Source organism: Aquarana catesbeiana, linkage group LG05 (genome assembly GCF_042186555.1).
Source record: "Aquarana catesbeiana isolate 2022-GZ linkage group LG05, ASM4218655v1, whole genome shotgun sequence".
Taxonomy (NCBI): domain Eukaryota; kingdom Metazoa; phylum Chordata; class Amphibia; order Anura; family Ranidae; genus Aquarana; species Aquarana catesbeiana.
The window spans coordinates 355,779,907-355,805,847 of NC_133328.1; the positions used below are offsets into that span (position 1 = coordinate 355,779,907).

Genomic DNA, 25,941 nt, shown 5'->3' on the forward strand with positions numbered 1-25,941 from the left:
TTATCACTGTTGGTGTTATTATTAGTATTGTTGTTATTATATAATTGTTGGTGTTTTTATTAATATTGTTGTTAGTGTATCAGTTATCATAATACCAATGATATAATAACAACAATACTAATAATAACACCAATTCTGATAATATGTATGTGTTCTCCTGATTCCCTCGTGCCCTGTGTGGTGTGTATTAGTGATGTGATAGAAGGACAGTGGTGGTGATTAGTGGAATGTATAGCGGAGTAGTTCAGTGTAGTGGTCCCCTCTCTCCTCCTCCTCCTCCTCGGTCCTCCTCCTCCTCCTCGGTCCTCCTCCTGCACTCACACAGTCCGTTGTAGAAGATGATGGGTCCACACTTCAGACACACAAGTTGTCCTTTGACGAGGGGTCTGTAACAAAGCCCGCCCCCGCCCCTCCCACCGAATTCACTTGCAAATCAGAGTGCGGAGTCGGCTGGAGCTGGCTGAGTCCTTAACCTTTCCATGCTGAGTTGTGCGGCTCCAGTGAGAGCGGAGGGAGCTCGGTGAGGAGGAGGAGGAGGAGGAGGAGGAGGGGGGGTCTCCTCTATTCATCACACAGCCTGTGATTTCTTGTGCTGGACGAGGTGCGATGTGTGGAGCGGAGTAGTCCCAGTCACACTGATACATCCATCCGAGGAGGAGGAGGAGGAGAGGGGAATAGACGGACGGCGCTGACCAGGGTACCAGTCAGGAGGATCCCTGCACCCTCCGGTAAGGACACGGCTCCCTTCTTCTTCATCTTCTTCTTCTTCCCCTGACTCATGGCTGGGATGAGTTGTATAGAAAGTTAAGAGATGTTCAGGTTATTGAAGGTCACCTCTGATGGAGGAGGCTGCAGTGTTCAGGTGACAGTCCCATACTCTCCATTGTCATCTGTATGCTCCTCTCCATCACACATCCCTGGCACCCTATACTGGTTTTGCACCCTATCCTGGATCTGCACCTTCTGCACCCTCTCCTGGTTCTGGACCTTCTGCTCCCTATCCTGATTCTGCACCCTATCCTGGTTCTGGACCTTCTGCACCCTCTCCTGATTCTGCACCCTATCCTGGTTCTGGACCTTCTGCACCCTCTCCTGGTTCTGGACCTTCTGCACCCTCTCCTGATTCTGCACCCTCTCCTGATTCTGCACCCTATCCTGGTTCTGCACCCTATCCTGGTTCTGGAACTTCTGCACCCTCTCCTGATTCTGCACCCTCTCCTGATTCTGCACCCTCTCCTGATTCTGCACCCTATCCTGGTTCTGCACCCTATCCTGGTTCTGGACCTTCTGCACCCTCTCCTGATTCTGCACCCTCTCCTGATTCTGCACCCTATCCTGGTTCTGGACCTTCTGCACTCTCTCCTGATTCTGCACCCTATCCTGGTTCTGCACCCTATCCTGGTTCTGGACCTTCTGCACTCTCTTCTGATTCTGCACCCTCTCCTGGTTCTGCACTCTCTCCTGGTTCTGGACCTTCTGCACCCTCTCCTGATTCTGCACCCTATCCTGGTTCTGGACCTTCTGCACCCTCTCCTGATTCTGCACCCTCTCCTGATTCTGCACCCTATCCTGGTTCTGCACCCTATCCTGGTTCTGGACCTTCTGCACTCTCTTCTGATTCTGCACCCTCTCCTGGTTCTGCACCCTCTCCTGGTTCTGCACCCTCTCCTGGTTCTGCACCCTATCCTGGTTCTGGTCCTTCTGCACCCTATCCTGGTTCTAGACCTTCTGCACCCTATCCTGGTTCTGCAACCTCTGCACCCTCTCCTGTTTCTGCACCCTCTCCTGATTCTGCACCCTCTCCTGGCTCTGGTCCTTCTGCACCCTATCCTGGTTCTGGACCTTCAGCACCCTATCCTGGTTCTGTACCCTATCCTGGTTCTGCACCCTATCCTGGTTCTGTACCCTATCCTGGTTCTGCACCCTATCCTGGTTCTGTACCCTATCCTGGTTCTGCACCCTCCCCTGGTTCTGCACCCTCTCTTGGTTCTGCACCCTATCCTGGTTCTGCACCCTCTCCTGGTTCTGCACCCAGTCTTTGACTCAGCAAAGTACAGCTGCATTCAGTGCCATGTGGGATGCATGGCTTAACCAGGGAAGGAGGGGGCCCTACAAGACACTCGTGTCCTTTAGGCTGCATTGTCAACCAGGATTGGCATGTGCTTGTATCAGGCGTTGGCGCACATCCAAATGTGCTAACGGGAGCACTAACGCTTGTCGGTGCGCCAAAGAAAAGGATGTGAACTTTTTTACCTAGTGCATCTTGCACTGATGTGAACTAGACCCTATTATAGAACAATGACTGAGATGTGTGTGTGTGTGTTAGCGTGCGTAAAACTTTACCTGGAAAATGCAAAGGTGTTCATGGGCTCTAGGACTTTCCATCTGATTACTCAAGCCATGTGTGGCATCCCTCACATTTTGATCTATCTATCTATCTATCTATCTATCTATCTATCTATCTATCTATCTATCTATCTATCTATCTATCTATCTATCTATCTATCGCATCCCTATAAACTCCATTAACACTTGAGTGTTCAAATACTTAGGTCTTAATGGACTCTTGGACTTTCCATCTGATTGCTCATGAGCCTAGAGTGGCATCTATCTGTCTGTCTGTTTGTCTGTCTGTTTATCCCTGTGACATGTAAAAGTGCATTAGAACTTGAGTGTTAAAATGGATAGGTCATAATGGACTCATGGATTTTCCATATGATTGCTCATAAAAAGCCTTGAGTGGCACCCCTCATTATCTATCTATCTATCTATCTATCTATCTATCTATCTATCTATCTATCTATCTATCTATCTATCTATCTATCTATCTATCTATCTATCTATCTGTCTATCTATCTATTTATCTTCTATGTATTCTATTGCATGGACTTTCTATCAGATTACTCAGCAAAAGTAATCAGCAGTGTTCCTCTATCTTTCTATCTTTCTATCTGTCTTTCTGTCCATCTATTTCATAGGGCTCCTAGAATTTTCATCAGGCTACTCAAGGAAAGCGGTGTGTGGCATCTATCTATCTATCTATCTATCTATCTATCTATCTATCTATCTATCTATCTATCTATCTATCTATCTATCTATCTATGTCTGTAGTGCAGAGTGGCTGTGGAGCTGGCTGTCTCCTTTAAATCATTGTGAGCGGATTGGTATATTCAGTGATATATTAATTACAGCAGTGAGTGGCATCACTTTTACACATTCAGCTTCTAAATCTGCTTCCCCGGTATAGCAGGAGCCAGGCTGCCAACTGTGTCATTGGGAAATTGGTCGCAGTGTCACGAGGAGCAAAGTTCAGTCTCCAGCAATAGGAGGATGTATTAAAATGTAAAAGGCAACATTTTCGAGTGCTATGCAATTATTGGGTTTTTTTAGCTTTAGGCTTCTATTACTGTGGAAAATTCAGATCTATACTAGTATGACCTATTTGGAAAAGAATAATAGTGTTTTGCCAGTTGAAAGAAAAAAAAAAAAAAAAAAAGGGGGGGGGGGGGGGAGCAGTCACATAATAGAGTGACAGGCACAGAGAAGGAGCAATTATACTTGAATTTGGCAAGAGGCATCGGCGTCACATCTCTTGGAATGTACAATACAATAAAGGCTTCATCTACAACAGGTATTGCTCTATGTCTCCAGCTCTGAACATAACAGGCTGATTTCCACAGTCCACATGAAAAGTCTCATCCAGAGGAATACACTTTCACTGCTGGCTGCATTTGCAAAGCACTCAACTTGGTGGAAAAGACTCAGAACTAATACTAGATAATGACATTAATTTGATTTGCACACCTCGCTGCACACACTTGCACGTTGAGGGGAAAAGAGAAATCATATCTTTGCCAGTTGGGTTACTCTCTGACTGCTTTGGTTTCTTTATCTATTCATGTGAAAAGTGGGACAAAACAGGAAAAAAAAAACAAAAAGAAAAAGTAGATGAGAAAAAAATATTTTTTTTTTGTTTCCCATGGACTGTCTTTACAAAAGATGTTGCTGTGTTTTGAAATGTTGAAAAAAAACACCTCCCTTCATTATTTCTTCTCCTAGCTTTACTGAAACGCTGCACATGTAATTCATAGAAAGAAAAAAACAAGAAAAAAAATCAAAGCGTTTTGGTCATTGTAAACAATAAGCATCGATTTTTGCGAGACGCAATCCATACTTTGGAGGGCGATGCTATGACACACCAGAGTGGGAATCTGTTATTTTTTTTTTTTCTTTCTTCTCTTTTTTTACAATTGTCCTTTGCAGTCATTTAGGAGATGGGCACGCTTCCACTTCCCAGGGGAATTCACTTGTCCCTTTGGGTTCTCCAGGAAAACCAATTTGGAGCCACAAAGTCAGTCAAATACATATATGCCTAACAACAAATTGACATATGCCGCATTTTTTTTTTCTTTTTAATCTTTCACATTCTGTCAGCAGGCAGTATTCATAGGCTAAAACAAAAACACTGCCTAAAGATATTTTATATTATTATGCTCTATTGCATATCAGGATATTGGGGCATTTCGTGAAACTCTGGCACAGCACGTCAACGTAAAAAAAAAAAAAGAAAAAAAAAAAGGCGATTAAGGGGATTAGTTTAAAGAAAATAAATTGTAATTAGGAACTTCGTTGAACTTAATTTTTTTTTTTATTTCTCTGAAAGTGACTGTAGTTCCTTCCGCGTTGCTTCTGTGGGATTGAACTAATGTTCCAGTCTGATTTCTCTTTGAAGCAATGCTTATTCCCTTGGGAAATGTGATTCTCCTCTCCCTGCTCTGAGTCTGTTCCCATCAAAGGAGACCCTTTCATTTATTTGACTGCCTTGGATGTGGGTTACTTCTAATTATGGCAGGACAGGAGCTTTTCAGCAACATCTATTGCACGCAAAAAATGTGTTTACCATGCACTTGCACCAGTTGCCTCCAATATTCTGAAGTTCTCGGAATGTTTTTTTTTTTTTTTTGATCGACTGTGTAGGTCTTATAAACTACTGCGTGGTTAACTGTACATCAAAGCATATGATCTTGATACAGTATGATGATGGTGAATATTCTAATTAATATTGCTAATATCGATGCATATGATCTTGATACAGTGGGGGAGATCTAGTAAAACTGGCGAGTGCAAAATCTGGTGTGGCTCTGCATAGAAACCAATCAGCTTCCAGGTTTTATTGTCAAAGTTTCAGCCTAGGTTCACACTCCTGCGATGCAATGTACTGCAAATTTGATCCATTTTTTTGTCCTGTGTGAGGTGCCTTGCTTTTTGAGGTGGACAGGTGTGAATTTACCGTCATTTTACAGCAAATTTACCGCAATTTTACCACATTTTTTAGGAGGCAGACAGTGAACAATTTGCAGAGATGTGAACTGTGTGCTGCGCGTTGATGCTTATGAAGTTTAAATTTGCAATGCACCATAGGAATTCGCATCGCACCCGCAGTCAACACGCCCTTTTTTTTTTTCTCCCACCAAATTTGCAATGCATAGATGTGAACCAAAGCCATGGAATACTATGCTTTTTACATGACCTGCGAATTCCTAAACGCATCAAAGCCGCTGTAAATTTGCATCAGTGTAAACCCAGGCTCAATGAACAAGCTGAAGTTAGCAGGTGATTGGCTAACATACACAGCTGCACTCGTTTTAGTAAATCTCACCCAGTAGCTGATGCCAGTGCATTCACACTGGTGAACGCCCCAAATATAAGCCACAAACTCATATGCTGTATCCAGCACAAGGCTGAAGTGGGGCACTTTTTCTCTTTTTCTTTCTTTTTTTTTTTTTTCTTTTTTAGCAGTTCAGAAGCAGCCTTACCAGAACATGGGCTGGTCTATTGGCAGGCAGCCAAATGACTAAAATGGAGAGCTTTCAGAAATTAAACAGCTAGAGCTTGAAATGCTATTAGTTTGCCATTTACACTTCCCTGTTCCTTGCACTATTCAAGGGAAAACATGTGGCCATATTCGAATTAGGCAGAAAGTTCTGCATGGTGAATCAATATTCTTGCTGATTAAATGCAGGATTTGCCTTGCTTTTGAACGGCAACTGTAGCATCTGAAATGTGTTCCAGAGCAGATAAAAATTCTGGGGGGGAGCTGGCTCATTTACTTCTTGCTTAGTCATGACACTACATTCTTACTGGGCTCACAATACCTTGATTTTCTTTTTTTTTTTTTTTTCTTCTCGACACCCTTTAGAAATGGAAATCAGTAAATAGGTAATCATGTGATTTCGCTTCACATTTTGCAGAAAATATGTTATTACATAGGAGCCTGTCTTGTGCAGTTTTCAGATTAATACTTATACAAGCCATATAGACGTGAAAGGCTGATATAAATAGATGACATACAGAAGAAAAGGCTTGTGACGTGCTGTCCAGAGACTCAACCTGGCCTTTTTTAATTCTCCAGTCGGGCCAACCATTTATCTATTAAAGATAATGGCTGTCTTTTTATATATATAGATATATATATATATATATCTATATATACTTTTCTTTCCAGACTTGTTCCAGGCTGCGCTCCCCAGGCTGAACTGTAATGTGAAAGGATGAAATAACATTGTAATGTAGTTATTGCTTTTGTGACACGGGAGGGGGGCCAAGCCAGGTAGTATGCTTTCCGCCGGCATGTCATTTGGCCTTTCTGCTGCCCAGGCATAAATAGCTTTGATCTATTTACCTTTTAGAACTATATAATCTTGGCATGTGATCGAGTCGTCTGTAAGACCTCTCTACCTTGAGATGAGATGTGTGTGCATCAGCTGGAGAGACAGCAAATACATTCAGAGACACAATTTTGAAAGAATATTGAGGTCTTTTTTAAAGGCACTTGTGTTCTAATGCCCCGTACACACGGTCGGATTTTCCGAGGAAAAATGTGTGATAGGACCTTGTTGTCGGAAATTCCGACCGTGTGTAGGCTCCATCACACATTTTCCATCGGATTTTCCGACACACAAAGTTTGAGAGCAGGCTATAAAATTTTCCGACAACAAAATCCGTTGTCGGAAATTCCGATCATGTGACAAAGTGCCACGCATGCTCAGAATAAATTAAGAGATGAAAGCTATTGGCTACTGCCCTGTTTATAGTCCCGACGTACGTGTTTTACGTCACCGCGTTTAGAACGATCGGATTTTCCGACAACTTTGTGTGACCGTGTGTATGCAAGACAAGTTTGAGCCAACATCCGTTGGAAAAAATCCATGGATTTTGTTGTCGGAATGTCCAATCAATGTCCGACCGTGTGTACGGGGCATAAGACGGCCATGTGCCATTGGTTACAACAAAATACCAGGCACAGTTTTTATTAAACTTTTATTAAATCCTTTGCGGTTTTACTGTTGACTTGAACAATCCATTCTCCTTATCTTTCTGAACATGTTTTTAATGAGAGCAAAAGAAATTGTCCAGCAGGCAGATCAATTTTTTGTAGCAGATTTTTTTTTTTGGGTGATTACACCGCAAAAAAGCGTTTGGTCCTAACATATTTAAAGTTTTATCCTGTAGTTAGATGTAGTGAACTACATACATGGCACTTAAGAGGGATAAAGGCCCATTCACACCAAGTGCATTGGGACTCCACTGGGCAGCTTTGACCAGTACCATTTCAGAGCAAGACAAGTAAAATACCTTAGGCCCCTTTCACACAGACGCCTCCGCTAAGCAGGATCCACTTGCTCAGTGGGGGATCTCTCCGCTGATCCCCGCTGAGTAGACGGTTGACAGGTCTGCTCCTCTATGCAGAGCTCTCTTCTATGGGGTAATCAAATGAAAACGGACCTCCTGGCTGTTTCCACCCGATGCCATCTGATCTGATCTGCCGGACGGATCGAGAATGGATCCCCCATCCGTCTGTTTTTGACAGACAACATCAGATTAAATGGCAGCGTGTGTCCTCTAACATCTGCGACTCAATAGAAGAGACTGGAGGGTCCGATCAAGTCTGCCCGAAAAACTGACAGCCCGTGTTAAAGGGGCCTAATTCTCTATTTTGCCAGTTCACACCACCTTGCTGCGTTAGTCCACCACATACCTGGCACAATAGTAATCTAAGCACCCATCCCCACCAGATGTGTTGGGATTGCACTGGGAAGCTTTGCCCTGCAGAATTCCAATACAAGACAAGGCAAAAAGCCTTGGGCGGGCACCAGTAGAAGCTGTACATGACACGGAGTCATGAGAGAGGGATGGCTACTCAGGAGAGAAGAAAAAAGAGAAAAAGGCAGAGGGGGAAGGAGGAGGGGAGAAGGGACCTGGAGGAGGGGAGAAGGGGTTTTCTCAACTAAGCACACCCTTCTGCCTGCATGCCTGAGCTAGGGGCTGATGGATTATAGGAAATAAATGCTACATAAAACATCAGCCCTAACTTGGCCTTAGATGGCCAGGGCTAGAAATGGGGGGCGTTTTTCAAAGTGATTTCTCACCAAACAATATTAATTAAATAGCATTTTCAGTTTGTGGTGCTCAGTTACAATGTCACTTGTAACCTTCCAAAAACGTTCTATAAAAAAAGTAATTAAGGCGTTGCACTTTATTCAGCACATTAGCGCTGTTCCTCCAAGCACGCACCAACCATCATGCTTTCATTGGGGCACAGGGGATTCTCAAAGTATATCTATGCCCAGAACTTTTTTTTTTACATTTTGAATAGAGTTGGGAAGAAGCAAGTACTCTTTCACTTCCTGTCTGGTAAAAAAAAAAAAAAAAAAACATACAGGAGGTGAGGAGAAACCTCTCTAACAGCAGAACAGATAATAACTTAGGGAGAGGATGCTAGAACCTCTGTTAACTTTTTATTGCTGTATGTTCCTTGTTATTGCTTTTCCTTCACTTCCAGTCTGGTAAAGCATTGTCTCCAGAACAGAGTTAGGGGGATCTTTAACAGAGACCCGGAGAGCAGTAAAAGTTGACAGAGGGTCTAAAATGGTCTAAAATGAATAAGTTCATTCCAAAACAAAAAAAAAAATACATTTTATGTACAGATACACTTACATTTATGGGTCTCCTTTCCAGTTTACATTGGAACTCCAAGCATTATCCTTAAAGCGGAGTTCCATCCATTTAAAAGTCAGCAGCTCCAAAAAGTGTATCTGCTGACTTTTAATAATCAGACACTCACCGGTCCCACAGTCCAGTGATGTGGGCACACGAAGCCTCACTCCTCTCCCCCTCCTCTCCATGGCGTTCTAACTGTGGGCGCTCGGCTGTGGCTTCACAGCTGGGCGTGCGCATGCGCGAGCCGCGCTGTGCGCTGTGAATGGCCGGGCAATCAGGGAGGGAGGTGATCAGGGGCACCAGGGAAGGAAGTGGGAGCTGGGTGCCTGTAAAAACAGGGTACCCGCTACCCCCAAAAAAATTATATGACAAATATGGCATGTCAAGGGGTCACCAGCACTTAAAGCGGAAGTTCCATTTTTGGGTGGAACTTCGCTTTAATCGTGAAAGAGGTAGAAATAAATGTGCACTAAACACCTTTGAAGCCCAAATATTTTTATATACTGTAAAAGTAGAATTAATATCATCACTGTGCTACACATACCTAATGCAGAGAGCAGCACTGTCGGAACGGCCCAGCAGACTCCACCCATTAAAGTCTACCTGCTGATAACTATAAGAGGGAGCAGATTGAAGACCTGTCACTTTGTGCAAGAAGAGAGAGTAGCAGTTACAGGGTGTTCCTGCACAGAGACAACCTTTTATGGGGATTACTGCACAAATCTGGAATAAATAAACAAAGCACACCTAGATTTAAGAAAGAAGACACATGACTGTTATATTTAGACAATATTTGCTTATCCTGGTGTTAAGCTATAATAGCACAGAGAAAGATGGTAAATGCATACATTTACTACAGACTGTGTGTTTCAATATGTTTCTTTTTAGAGGTTATATCAGTGGAAAACAATAAGCAACTTGTGTTGCTGCATGCCTCATATACCACAAAACATCAATCACTCTTGATCATAGATGGCACAGTCACTTAATTGTTGGTGGAGCCTTGTGTGCAAAGACGGGGAGGGAGCTAAGGCTAGGCCTACAACATAATGTTCATAGAGTGTACAAGACATGGTCTTTGCTAGAATTCCAAAACACCTGGGGCCCCCGTGGGCATCTTCAAGGAAGACGAGATGAGACTGAAACCCCCATATATCTTTAAAAAATGCATGGATATATATATATATATATATATATATATATATATATATATATATATATACAGTATATTACTAAAAGTATTGGAATGCCTGCCTTTACACGCACATGAACTTTAATGGCATCCCAGTCTTAGTCCGTAGGGTACAATATTGAGTTGGCCCATTCTTTGCAGCTATAAGAGCTTCACCTCTTCTGGGAAGGCTGTCCACAAGGTTTTGGAGTGTGTCTATAGGAATGTTTGACCATTCTTCTAGAAACACATTTGTGAGGTCAGGCACTGATGTGGACAGGAAAGGCCTGGCTCGCAGTCTCCGCTTTAATTCATCCCAAAGGTGTTCTATTGGGTTGAGGTCAGGACTCTGTGCAGGCCAGTCAAGTTCCTCCACCCCAAACTCACTCATCCTTGTCTTTATAGACCTTGCTTTGTGCACTGGTGCGCAGCCATGCTGGAACAGGAGGGGCCCATCCCCAAACTGTTCCCTCATTGTTGGGAGCATAAATTGTCCAAAATGTCTTGGTATCATGATTCCTTTACTGAAACTAAAGGGCCAAGCCCAACCCCTGAAAAACAACCCCGCACCAAAATCCCTCCTCCACCTAATGATTTGGACCAGTGCACAAAGCAAGGTCCATAAAGACATGGATGAGTGATTTTGGGGTGGAGGAACTTGACTGGCCTGCACACAGTCCTGACCTCAACCCGATAGAATACATTTGGGATGAACTGGAATGGAGCCAGACCTTCTCGTCCACATTAGCGCCTGACCTCACAAATGCACTTCTGGAAGAATGGTCAAACATTCCCATAGACACACTCCTAAACCTTGTGGACAGCCTTCCCAGAAGAGGTGAAGCTGTTATAGCTGCAAAGGGTGGGCCAACTCAATATTGAACCCTATGGACTAAGACTGGGATGCCATTAAGTTCATGTGAGTGTAAAGGCAGACATCTCAATATTTCTGGTAATATTATATATATATATATATATATATATATATATATATATATATATATATATATATATATATATATATATATATATATTTAACACTATATTTAACACTTTTCCTAAGTGCAACACAGCAGAATGTATTAACAACGTATTGTGAACGCAGATGTTGGCCCCTCCAGGGCCCCACTGGGTTTTAGGCTGGTGTTAACACAAAAGGTAGGCTCATAGCAAAACCAAGTGGACTCATAACCTTATTCATATACTGTAACTTCTTCTTGAGTAGTAGTAGGGAAACGTTATGTAAGCATGACTTAGCATAAGATGTAACAGTACTTCAACAGCTCAGTGACAATAAACCTAGGTTTCAAGTAGGCTTTTGTGTACAATTTTTGAGAGTTAGGAGGTTTTGGGTTTACAATGTGCTGCTAATAGGATTTGACTTTGCAGGTTATAGCCACAGGTCAACTACAGCTCAAAAAAAAACAAAGCAAACAGGACTCTAGCAACAGACTTGCATATTTACCTTATGCCGCGTACACACGAGCGGACTTTCCGTCGGACAATTAGATCGTGTGTGGGCTCCAGCGGACTTTTTTTTCCCAAAAGTTTGACGGACCTAGAGATTAAACATGTTTCAAATCTTTCAGACGGACTCAAGTCCGGTCGAAAAGTCCGCTCGTATTGGCTACTGGCTATGAACTTCCTTGTTTTAGTCCGGTCTTACGTCATCACGTACGAATCCGTCGGACTTTGGTTGATCGTGTGTAGGCAAGTCCGTTCATTCGTAAAGTCCGTCGGAAAGTCAGTCGAAAAGTCCACCAGACCTAGTCCGTCGAAAAGTCCACCCGTGTGTACGCGGCATAAGGCTTCGTTCATATAGGGAGTGCAATACCGTACACCCATGCAGGGGCCATGTTTACCTGCACTGGGATGCACAAGACATCTTTGCCTCCCCTTGCAGACAGTCCTATTGATGTTTATTGGGACACAGTAGCCACATAGACACAGCTACTGGGTCCCAAAATGACATCTGTTTGGGTGCATGCGGGTGCATTTGGGTCCCTGAACACAGACAGTGTAAGTTTGTCCTTGCAACTATGTGTCCCAATAGACATCAATGGAACTACCTGAATGTGGAAGAATGGAACACTTGTGTATTCCCTTGCAGGTACACGCTGCCATGCATGGACGTACGGCACTGTGCACCCTGTCTGAATGAGGCCTAACCAATAATCTATGTACATGTTCTGATAACAGGGCAGCTTAGGTCATTTTAGACCTTATCTATTAATAACTGGGTCATGTGCGAAGGGCCAACAGATATATATTGAGATATCAAATGTGGGGGAAACCAGTCTGATTATTTAAAGAGCAAGTAGAGAATACAGCTCTTGTGTGACTAGGGTTGACATATGACTGTTATGTTTCCGGCCTGGTCAGTTAAAATGGGGTTTGTTGCCAATGTTAGTACTAAGAAACGATAATTAGCTCTGTATTTTCTGCCTAAAAAAGTTATCAACCTTAGTTGTAATTGCCCCTGAAAGTCACACAATTCAACGTTTCAGTTTGGGTAGAAAACATATTGGTTAGACTAGCCGTCTGCATTCATGGTCAAATCTGTTGATCATACCACAACGCCCTGGATGGATCAGGCAGCACAATAGTTATGTTTTAGATCTTGCAGCTGTGGTGATCATTACAAAAAACAAGTTTTCAAATCTTTAACCACTGCTGAAAAAAACGATGTAGATGTGTATGCTGATAAATATTTTTGATGTGGAGGAAAGTGGTTATTATCCCAGACCCAGAGTGTGTGCACTTTAAATCTGCTCAAGTATGCTAATTCTGTTATCTGGTGTAATGTTTGCAGCTGGTTGGCATCTAGTAAGCAGGGTGCTTCTCCAGCAGATTTCTTTTTTTATATCTAGTGGAATAGATGCTTTGGCTCAGAGAAGGGTCACATTATTCTTGCTTCCATGTGATATTCTGTAAGAAATGTTCATATGTTTCAAGGTGAACGTAGAGGTGAATGTGAAATAGACCCCATCACTGCAAATGGTTTGGTTTAAATTCAGCTTTCCCTCACAATGGCTGCAAAAGCTGATTAATCATGGTGATTGTGGTAGATCAGTCCCCTAGTAGCAGTAGAAAATACAGGTCTGTAAAAGGGAAAGGTATTTCAGCATCATCAGGAAAGTGGTAATTTGAGGTTAGGATGTAGCTGGATCTGCCCTTCAGTCTCGATCTGCGAACCATTTGTAGTGAGAAAGCATGAATGCAATGTTCATTACTTTAGAACCAATTTGATGCAAAGTGATCAGCCAAACATAACGTAACTCATTTATATTCTAGTGGTAGCACAGGGCATTCCAATACAAACCTTTGCATTTGTTTCAGATAGTATAAAGACATTCCCTGTCTTCAGAGTGGATGAATGATGTTACATGCCATTCAGATGACCTACATGGATTTGCGCTTTAGCATGGTATTTAAAGTCATTTGTACTGTCTGCTACAGTGTAAACAACATATGATGCTTAGACAATGGGATAAATAGACTGATAGATTGGAATTCTATGCATATATTGTGTGTGTGTGTGTGCATATATATGTATATACACTATATATATATATATATATATATACACAGCCTGCTCCACTTTGTCATCAGTGCTGAAATGCTGACCAAAGAACTCTTTTAGGGGTCCAAACATGTGGAAATCAATTGGAGCGAGGTTCGGGCTGTAAGGGGGATGTGGCAATATCTCCCAGCCGAGTTTCTGTAATGTGCACATAGCGCGGTGAGTATGAGTTTGTGCATTGTCCGGGAAAAACAAGGACACCCTTAGTGATCAAACCAGGCCATTTTTTTCCGCAGACACTCTTCTGTGCTGGTCAAAAGTGGAAAGCTTTCTTGGTACCCAGCATGCACTAACTTTTCGAAAATGCATATGTTCATGAATGATTGTGTTCACCGTTCCCACAGAAAAATTAGTCTTAGGTTATGCGTCCATTATCCAGAATCAGGTGTTACAGGCACTGAATGTTCACAGGAATGACTGCTATTGGCTGGAAACCACCATGGTTGGGATAGTCACTGATGGTCGTACGGCCATCTTTGAAATGTTTACACCGTTCAAATGTCTTACTGCGGCTGAGCCACAGTACTGTGCTTGAAGTCTTCTGTAGATATCTGTGGGCTTTACGCCTTCGTTCACAAGAAACTTCATCACCACACGCTGTTCCATGCAGGTAGTAACACTGTTTTTCTGCCATCTTGATTAATGGTCTCTGGACTGGCCCGCGACATGTGTGCCGCCTATCAGTAATAGGATACACTTGCCACTTACTACTGCATGTAGTATCGCCATGCTAGCATCCCTTCTGTTAAATTAAAAGTCCCAGTTTGATTTGAACGGCCCGTGTATGTGTTTGTATATATGTAGATATATATATATATATATATATATATATATATATCTACATACATATGTTGAATTGGAGCTTCAGAGGAGTCTTTTACTAATTCCATCTTTCTCTGTAATATAAAGTCCCAAAGAGAGATTTTGCACTCAAGAATGTGGAATTTTAACATTTTCATTTGTTGTGGTACTTAAGAATGTACACCAAGACAAGTTTTGGGTCTCCCCACCCTTCATTATGTTCACGGAGAACGTGATGAAGGATGGGCACACCCAAAACTGTCTTCCGACTGTACGTTCTTATGTACCACAACAAATTAAAAATACATTTTGATATTCTGCATTCTTGTGCAAGAAGTGCAACTTCTCTGTTTTGGACTATATATATATATATAGTGTGCGTATGTGAGTAAATATGCGCATGAGTATTATGATTCTATGACACAGGAGGATGGTCTCCATTCTTTTTTTGTAGCAAACAGAAATTAAAGTGTTAAACATTTTACATTAGGGAAGTATTGGAACCCCTGGCATGTTTTCATTGATGCATATGACCCTACTAGGTAAATTAACTCAGTCTATTTTTCCTGGAGAGAAAGATAAAGATGGGAAATCCAAAATTTTACAGTTGCCAAAACAAGAAGTGAAGGTAAATAGTCAAAGGGGGCACCTGTTCCGGTGACAACAGTCTTTCAGTTCCCGTTGAATCCTTGGAATAGGAAGTGAAGGAAAATTTCCCAAAGAGTGTTAGAGGAAGGGCAGGGACAAAAGTTGATAGCCATTAAACAAAAATCATGATTCATTTTAAAGTATTACAATAAAGCAAGTTTCTCCACATTACAATGATAAAACCAGTTTACAAAGATTCCCAGTGTAAAGAAGTCCAGGGTAACTAGAGCTATATATAAGTACTGCATATGTAGGTGTTTTATCCAGCCAACATGTTTATACCTCCAACATGTTTTTTTGCAACATGAGATATGCTGGAGAATGCAAAAGTGGGTGAGAGCACCCAAAACTTTTAGGTGCATAGGAAACGTCAAGAATTATGGCAGATAAATCCTCCTTCACAATATCCAAGAGAAAAAACTAGGACCTGAAGTACTTACCTATAACTGAACAAAAAACACATCTGGGTTGACTAAGATCTAGCATGGAATTCCATGCTAGATCTTACCAAGTATAACCCCCCCCAAATCTCAGAATGCCCTGGTTTGATCATGTGAACAGCTCCCAGATGGGAGGAGGGATGCCCCATAGTAAGCCTATGGGTGATATCACTGCTGCACAGGCGTTCCAGCATGAGTGCCCTGAGAATAGGTCATACCCTTCTATGGTAGTTAGAATAGGAGTTCGAAGGGGGGTGAGTGGCAATTTTAAGCTTATTTAGATCTAGCCTGGAATTCTACTTTAAGAAAAGCTTTTTAAGTAAAAGCACTTATCTGACATTAAGCAGGAGTGATTCACATTTTGCACTGTATGTGTATATATATATATATATATATATATATATATATATATATATATATATATATATATATATATATATATATTTATATATATATATATATATATATATATATATATATATATATATATATATATATATATATATGTGTGTGTTAAAATGCAGTGAACCAACATTTATTAAGAAGCGGTGCAGTTCACATAGCTACATTTGCTTCCTCTGATTTTGATTGCTGCATGTTTGTTCCAGATCAACTTCCATATTTATCAGATAGAAATAGAAACATAAATGAAAGGAAATCATTTTTATCTTATATTTTATCATATTTTAGAATTTGGTTTGTTAACAGTTCTGTAGTGTGATTTTCGTGGATTTTCAGGGCTTGTGTGTATTTGTATGTTAACGCATATAAAAACAATTAGCATTCATATGTTATAAAACCTATCCTTAACCAGTTGAGTCCCCAGGCCTTTTTCTTACTAAATCCCCTTAAGTCCCAGAGCATTTTTTTTTTGGCGATGACTCCGCATACTATTATCTTTTATTTGTTGTAGTCTACCATAACATATTATATATCGTTTGTTTGGCAGGACAGAATGGATTTTTATTTGATAGCAAACTTGGATATATATATGTTTTTATTCTCTTGGTTTATATTGGGCATAATAGCAAAAAAAAAAATTCCTATAATTCCTGTAATTTTTCCCAATGCAGCATTTATGTAATTTGTGCACTAGCATGTATTTACTACAAATATAATCAACACAGTCTGCTGATTACAGTGATATCATATTAGTGCAACTTTTGTGTAACATAGCAGAATGGTACAGTGTTCTATTTTAGGGAAGCTTTATTCCCATTTCAGTGCTGCATGAAATGCAAATAGGAGAAAAAACAGCTTGGACAAATTATTAGTGTAGCATTAAATAAGGTTCAATCAGATTGACAAGGGTGCAAATAAGCACTTCTTCACAGGTTTGTGATTGCTAAAAATACAAATGCGATTGAGTTCACCGCCCCGCGGCTACACACACACACACGTCATTTTTTTGGTTTAGTGAAGTTTTAGTCTGTGGAACGTACACTAACCAAGAGCACTTGTTGTTTTAAGCTGTATTGGGTTGGAGACTACGACCCATTTTTGTTTTAAAGGAGATTCTTGTTTTAAAATCAATTTTTTTAATAAAACGACTTTTCGGATTTACACTATGAGAGCCCATCTCTTTTCTGTATGAGGATACAATATCGGGGGTATAGAGAAGGAGACAGCTACACTCTGACCCAGGGTTAACAGAACGTTCCAATGATCCTTTGTTGGGCTGAAAGATTTGGATGTCTCAGGACATGTGGAAGGAGGGAGTGATCGGTCAGGCAACCACCACATACGCACTACATGCAGGGGTGCTAGGATCTGGTGAGTAGGGATTCAAAAGGGGAGCACAAAAGTCACCCATCACTTTGCTCAAGGATTGGAAAAAAATTCCAGCACAAGTCACTCTGAATATTGCACAAGTCGCTTGAAAATTGTGTTATCCACGATCATATAAGATTGGACTGCCTTGTAAAATTGATATATACATTGACTTTCTTCTTTTTTGTTTTTGTTTTTGCACTGTGTTTAGTTGAAGTATTTTTAAAAAGGTCACACTTACCACTTTGAGTGTAGCTAAAAACACTTGCATGTGCTGTTTTGTATCAGTTTACATTTTATGTCTAAGAGGAGACTCTAGAAATATTTAATTTTATTGTCAATATATATAATGGGGTTTTGATGAATGCACATTTTTTACACAAGGTTCTATTATCCTTAGAAGGTGGAGTATTTGAGCACACAAAATTCTTACACCTGGTGTTAATTCACAAGTGCACTCTCATATGAGAAGAGAGATTCACTAAGATCACTTTTTAATTTACAGGCAGCGCCACTCACCCCTAACTCACACATACTAATATTGCAATTGGAGCTCCTTAATTGGGGACCCCAAGGGGAGGCTTCAGCCCAACCTACACCTAAGCGCAGGTCTGATAAAATATATAAATGTCTAACACCGATCAGACCCTTTTGCAACCTCTCGTCCTGCAAAGGAAGATAAAAACTAATTATATCACAGTTCTGACTTAGCACTCCTTAAAAGCAAAATGTCGGGGGTTCATTACAGAGTAACATTAAATAGTAACACCAAACAATGACCAATATTTCTTGCACCTTCTTTCAAGAAAAAATATTCTGTAATTTCTTAATTCATTCTGTATTTCTGCAAATGTTATAACTATATTTAAGACAATATTTATTATACATATGTTATGTTATAAAAGAAATACATTAATCAGTGTGTTTGTACTTAAATTGGTTTTGTATGGTCAGTAGATGCACCAAATGCAAACTTTGCTAAGAAATGATACATTTTAGGTCTTGGCAAATGTGGTGGGTTGTTTCCACATATAGACAGTATAAGCAATCATTAGTAAGAAGATAAATACACTGCTTGTCCCATCTCACGGCTGTGTGACCACCCCATCTGCATATGTGTTCTTATCTAGTTTTCTGCAAGCCAGATGCTGTGTACAGTTCCTTTTGATTTCATCATCATCTTTACACACACACTCATACTACTGTATGAAATCTATGTTTGATTGTATTTAAAAAAATAGTCAATAAATAAATAAATTCAATATAATATAATATATAATTATATACAGCCATACTGGTCAGTAACCTATTATCACCTTGCAGAGTCCTGTTAGATTCTCATTTACATTCAGGGATTGGTGTACAGGTGTGCATAGAGGTTGTATGGAGCCTCATTACATTTGAGGTTTATTATTTAAAAAGTTTATTGAAATGACAGTGCCACGCCCTTCATCGGGGCAGTGATGGTGGATGTGGTTGGGCCTGACCTGGAACCAAGAGTCAACTACAAAAGGGCCCTTTAGATGCTGTTGGATGGTGAAGAACTGGCATGCCAATTACATTCGGGGACCATTAACATCTGCTGTCACATGTTTTGTTTTGTATCCTGTGTGCCGATCGCATGCGCTGTGATGGAGCAGAGTGACATTACAACACATCACACTATTTACATTTTTTTAACTTTATAGAAATGGTACAAAATGACATTATGCACTGCTGCTCGCTGTGATGAGGTGTAGTGCATCACAGCATGCAGTCCTGCATAAAATTGCATCCTGAGATACCTTTTTTTTTTTCAGCAAACACTACTGCAGCACATCGGTGCTAACTAAATCGATAGGACTTAAAGTGGTTGCAGTCCTCAGACATGAAATATGAACAAAGCAAATTCCTTATTATTAATCACGTCGTATAAGTTTTAGTGACAACAAGACAAAAATGGTGACAGGGGAGTGAGCTCCAGCTGATTGACAGCTCAGCTCTGTTCCTGTGTGCTATGTGAAGGTGGGGGGTGTCCCTCCCCTCCAATCAGCTCTGAGAGCTCTCCTCACTGAGCTCTGCAGAGTGTAACTTCAACTCTCCACCTCTTTTTTTTTGAACTCACAAGCAAGCTTTATAAATTGAGCACTTTAAACTGATGTAGAGAAAAAAAGACTGCAGATAGGCAGGTACAACTTATGTAGGAGAATTTGTTTCATTTTTCTGTATAACCTGAGGCCAGTCACTTCACTGGGTACATATAAGGGTTTACAACCACTTTAAGGTTATCTGACTTGTCTACACACTGGGACTGCATTGGTCAATGCAGCCCAATGCATATGGTGTAAAAGAGCTCTCACTTTCTTAAAACTACATATGTACAGAAAGTCTGCTAAGATTAATAAATGGTTCTGACATCTGTCATGTCATGGGTTTCACACTTGCCCGAGAGAAGACTATATGATATTTGCTATATTGTAACACATAGAAAACCTGATACAGAGCATGGTTAACATCAGTTATTCAAGGCCTGTATGTGTAAAATTAGAATCCTATTAATTGAAGAATTGATGGTGTATAGGGTTGGTAATAATTTGCTACATTCCCGTGATTAGTAGAGTCTAACTTTTAGAGAATCGGCTATAAAAATCCATAAAAAATATTACAAGAGTAATTCTCCATGAGAGACTATGAACACAATGGAGAATCATTTTGATTAATAATAGTAATATAAAAAAAAAAAAAAAACTTGTAGTAAAAATTGACTTAAATACCAGTTACAGTTACCTTAAATTGCAGAATGCATTAAATGTAGATGGTGTAAATAATGCTATGCAGTAATTGCCATTCCAGTCCATGCCAAGTGCATTAGATATCTCTATTATTTTCAATCACCCCTGCACTGTGTTAAAAATTCAAGAAGCAGTAGATTTTACTAGGTCTATCCATTATATAGCTCTAATTGTGTTGTATTACTACAAGGAATGTAGAGCACTTCTTATTTATTGTAACCTGGTTCTTCCTGGGAATTTTTTAGCAGTGACTCATTCAGAACACCATCCTTTCTGGCCCACCCCCACCCATGCATTGTGAATTTATTAATCGGTCACTACAGATTTACAACAGTAGTTTACTTTACAGTAGTCATAACTGACAGCTAAGCTATCTTAGAAGGAGGGTTAGACAGCTGTAGTAAGCCTGCTGTCACTGGTAAACATTTTGTAAATATTAAGTATTGTAACAGATATGTATGCATTAAGTAAATGCTGAACATTCAGACTAAACACATGAATGATCTGCAAGCTCTTAGATAGAATGCATTATCCTGCTCAGTTATGACACCTAAATTCCCAGAAAAGACTTCACGAATTTTGTCAGTCAGTAATATGAGTTAGGGCTCTTGTGTTCCATACATAATAAGATATCAACTCTGCTACATTATACACACTAGCAAAAATCAATCAGTTCGTTGAATGGAAATTCATTTGAAGTGCCCGTTGCTTTATATATGAGAAGTTATTACTTCACATTTAAAACATTTTTCTATCCAGAGAGCTGTGAACAATACCAACAATACCTACGTTAAATCAAAGAAGTCCCAGTGTTTTACTGCAATTAATATATAACTGAATTTGTTTTTTGAAACTGGGTCCTGACAATAAGGATCTGCTATCTTATTCTTGCAGAAAGCATTACCTATGATGATAACAAATATGATAAATAAAAATAATTGGCTTACTAAAAATGAAATCAAATTCAAAATGATACAAAGCAGATATAAAAGAGTACTGATGGGAACTACAAATCTAAGAATGACCTACAACAGATGGCACATGATATTCAATGTCTGGAGGGAAGAAGAAACAGTAATCAGGGGAAACAGTATAGCATCATCTCTTTCCTTTACATGGAACCAGTAAAAAGTAATTCTCTGGAGGATCCCAACAAACCGATTTTATTCTTGACCTTGGCAGTGGTATAATTATTTTTTCCACCTTTGCTGCAAGGTCAGGGCCACAAAATCAAATGAGTGACTCCCTTCTGGTGCTTATGATAATGCCCAATATTACTGTAGATTCTGGGGGATATTCAGTGAAGCATTTGCCACACCTTTCTGGCAGGATTGGTCCATTAGAAAGTCCTGCTAATTCACAGTTTCTGACAAGTGCGACAGATTCGGGTATTTTTACTGGTGCACGTTCACATTGTGTCACTATGGCTGAATCAATAAGAATTATCTCCAGTTAATAGATTACAAAACTTGAGGTCACTAAGACCAACTCTAATGCCCTGTACACACAATAGGATTTTCCGACAACAAAATCGTGGATTTTTTTCCGAAGGATGTTGGCTCAAACTTGTCTTGCATACACACAGTCACACAAATGTCAGATATTCCGAACGTCAAGAACGCGGTGACATACAACACGTACGACGAGCCGAGAAAAATGAAGTTCAATAGCTAGCGCAGCTCTTCTGCTTGATTCAGAGCATGTATGGACTTTTGTGTACACACGCTCAGAATTTCCGACAACAAGTTTTGTTGTTGGAAAATTAGAGAACCTGCTCTCAAACATTTTGTATGGAGCATGCACACGGTTTGACTTTCCGACAACAAGCTCACATCCAACATTTGTTGTCGGAAAATCCTATTGTGTGTACAGGGCATAAGTTGGCATACAGAGGCAGGCCAGAGTTTATCGATTTATCAATTTCTAGGACACAAGCCACTTCATTGGTTGCTAGGATGCAGGCCACCAGTGTCCTAGCAACCAGTGACCTGGGGATGAATGAACTTAGACAGTGCACAGAGCCCAATGTGGAGGCTGAGTGACTAGTTCCCCATCAGGTCTCCCATGTGATTGACAGAGGATGGCAGTGGGAGGCTTAAACCGCCACTATTGGGTTGTCTAACGGCTACGGAATCCATCCAGTTCTGTCTGCTGTCAATCACAAAGAAGGTGAATCTGATGGGGAACTATTCTTTCAGAGTTCCCAAGCAGAGAACTAAACAAAGCCAAGCCTCAGTTCTGGACACCTCCTGTGACAAATTTGTGTACTTGTTCCCGACAGGTGCACAGATCTGTTGCGAGCACCCACAATTGTGCTGGAGAGATGTTACACAATTCTAAAGAGTGTCTACGATGCTCTTTATGAACTCCACTGACTGTGTTTTAGGCAGATAATGTATGCAGACAATGTGGTTGGTTTACTGTTGGAAGTCAGCAAAGCTTCACTCCATTCACTAAGCTGTGGGGAAAAGTGAAGTTCAATTTCCTTTTCAAAGGGAGCAGTCTGTTGGTTTTTAGTAAATCAACCCCCATGTTTTCTTGCACGGCATTGTGGAAGTCTGTGGAAATGACCCATATAAACATGCAGTAGATAATCTAGCATCAATACTTGGCTGATGTGAGAAAGGTCAGAAAGCACACAAGTGTCAACCACACAGCTTCCAAACACTGGAATACTGTTTCACCTATCGTGTCATCCTATGGGATTATACAGTATGCAAGATGATTGCACAAGTATACATGCAAAGGGATATCCCAATAGCTTGTAGTTTTGACTCTTTGCAAATCATTTTCTTACACATTTTTCTCTGAAAATCAAAAGCAGGAGAAAAAAAAAAGCATCTGCATTAACAGCTCACGTTCCTCCTATGCAACACATACAGTAAGGTTTCATCAGGGATGTGCAGAGTGACAATGTCAAACCATGGGCATGCCAAACACTGGCAGCAACAGGACATATTTCTCTACTGTATATTCAGAAAGACAATGGTTAATGAATCTGCATATATACTTGAGAAAAATGTTCCCCTGCCTAACTACTGATGTAGCCACATGACAAAATGGACTGGGCTTGGTGAGGAGAATGCTGTTATGAGTGCTTTCATGCTGTTAATTTTCTGAGCAGCAATAAAAGTGTTTTTTCCTTTTATTGAATTAATTGTAAGGACTAAAAGATCTCTGTGCATCAACACTAATACTCCCCCTGGATGTGATGCCATTCTGACAAGAAACTGGAAGAGTAAAAGAGTCTTTCAGCCTTCGGAAGCTTTGTGGTTATCAGGAAATATAATGCCAGGAGGCCAAATTACCTTTACTAATGTGCACTGCAAGGAAAATAAACACATTGTTGGTGCTGGATTTTATACTACATATATAAATGACTGGTGATACATACCCATGGCAGTGGGTGGTAGATTTTTATTTTGTATGAACAATAACTTGTCTTGGGCACTTGTTTTTGCTTACAGATATGCAAATGAACATTACACATGTAAACCTTAATATTGTATTGCTTTTGGTCTAAGAAGTCAAGAAAACCAATAGTTGGCATTGTCTTAAAATATTATCTGCTATAAGTCAGGCCTGTGTAAGTTATCTGGCACTATACAGGCATACCCCCACTTTTAAATACACAATGCCATTTATTTACTAAAGCTGGGAAGTGCAAAATCAGGCTCACTTCTGCATAGAAACCAATGAGCTTCTAACCCCAGATTGTTCAATTAAGCTTTGGTAATAAAACCTGGAAGCTCATTGGTTTCTATGCAGAAGTGAGCCTGATTTTGCACTTTCCAGCTTTAGTAAATAAACCCCATTGTGTACTTAAAAGTGGGGTATGCCTGTAGTAATCTCCGGGGTTTTCATAAAGCAGGAAAAAAAGATGAGGCTGTGGTCTGTAAATCTTAAAGGATAACTCCACTTTCGTGGGGAAAAAAAATAGCAAATAAAGAAAAAAAATATAGTGCATATAATTGCGACACTAATCATATTGTAATTGAATGTTATTAAAAATTACCTTTTCTTTTCAATCTGCAGCTCTGTCATTTTCTGAGAATACATTGCAATATGGCTATATGGAGTTGTTCTGTACACAGAGTGTGTACTGACCACCCCCAGAAACATCATTTCCTGCTTGTGTGATTGGCTCACCAATTTTCCCAGAAATCTGCACTAAGATACAAGTCAGATTTCAGGCATCCCTGCAACAAAAATGTCATTTTTGGAGAGATATTTTCAATAGAAACATGTCTAAAGGGATGCAGGCCCAGCAGATTTCCTCATTAGTGCCCTGCTGCTACCATGCCTGGCAGTTAATTATGAAACCGCTCCCATTAGACCCACTCAGAACAGAGGCAGAGACAAACACACATGGATTTCTTCAGAATAGCAAAAGGTAGGAATCTGCAACAAAGTTTGTTATAATCCTTGCAATGTACATAGATCACCCAGAGGGGAATGTTTTTTTCTCAACAAAAGTGGAGTTACACTTTAACTATATACCATGCATATATATTAAACACAAAGAAGCACACAATCCCATGTAAATTAATTGGTGTGCCATACAACAAGGATATTGCAGCAATGGATATCAAAAGACATCCAATGGAGAATTATGAAGACAAAGTGGTTGCTTTATTAGACGGATGTTTCAGAGAGTCCCATGGGCCGGCAATCATGAAAACATCAGTGTAATAGAGTAAACACTTTGTTCTCATCATAGTGTTATAAGCAGAAGCTAGAACACCTTCTGGTGGCTCCCAGACTGAATGATGTAGTTCCTGTACCCAACAACCCATCCCAGCAGCCAACCACTTCCAGTGATTAGTCACCACTTGCTGCTGGAAAATAGAAACCTATTTAGCCCCACCTCAGGATTCACACAATGCCTCAGTATTTTTTTTTTTTTTAAACTGACAGTTTTTATTATTTTTTTCACAAAAATATACAAATCTGCAGCATTGGGTACAAAAAATAGAGTTCGTAATATCACAGTTCGATTTGACAGACAGTCAGTTGAACGTTGAACGACGATGCCGTTCGGTGCAAACATTTAGTGATTAAACAGAATGAGTTTACTGGATTATTTTACATCTCAAACAGTATATCCATTAATACCCTTTGTACAAATATATAAACACATAAAAAAGAGAGAAGGAAAAGAATAAAGAGGAAGGGAGAGGGAAAAAAGGACGGCCACCCACCTCCAGAGTCCAGGAAAGCCCGAGAAGGAACGGGCCATAAATACGCAAATGACACAGATCATTAGGTCGCAGGAGTCTCCAACAGGACCCAGGGTTCCCAAATACGGTTATGCTTATCAAGAGTATCATTTATTGAGGCCGTAAGATATTCCATTCTCTTAACATCTCTGATCCTGGAGTGCAGCTCAGACAGTGAGGGGGGTTCCCTCTTTCTCCACTTTAGAGCCACCAAACAGCGTGCTGCAGTGAGCACATGGGCTAAGAGTTTTTTTATATTTTAGAGAAGGTGGCAGGTGGGAGACCCAGAAGAAAGATCTTCGGATCAAGGAGCACCCCAGTATCAAAGATGGACTGGAGTAAGGATTGTACCATACCCCAATAGGGGATGATTAGAGGGCAGGTCCAATAGATATGAAATAACGTCCCCCTATCTTTATAACATCGCCAACAATGGAAATCGGCCGCGGAGTATATGGAGTGGAGCAGATCAGGGGTCTGATACCAGTGGAATAAAATCTTATATTTATTCTCTTTATAAAGCGTGTATATGGAGCTT

General features: G+C 40.5%; 1 protein-coding gene across 3 annotated transcripts in view; it reads left to right on the top strand.

Annotated features, from left to right (window-relative positions):
* The first annotated feature begins 316 nt into the window (after positions 1 to 316).
* Positions 317 to 25,941, top strand: part of LOC141144830 (cadherin-6-like) — a 599,167-nt gene continuing 573,542 nt past the window's right edge. For 2 of the 3 annotated variants that reach the window (XM_073630890.1, XM_073630889.1), the window contains exon 1: positions 318 to 728. The gene's annotated coding sequence lies outside the window, so the exon portion shown is untranslated. Of the gene's footprint in view, positions 729 to 25,941 lie in introns of all 3 variants that reach the window. The other variant, XM_073630891.1, reaches the window with a different exon arrangement.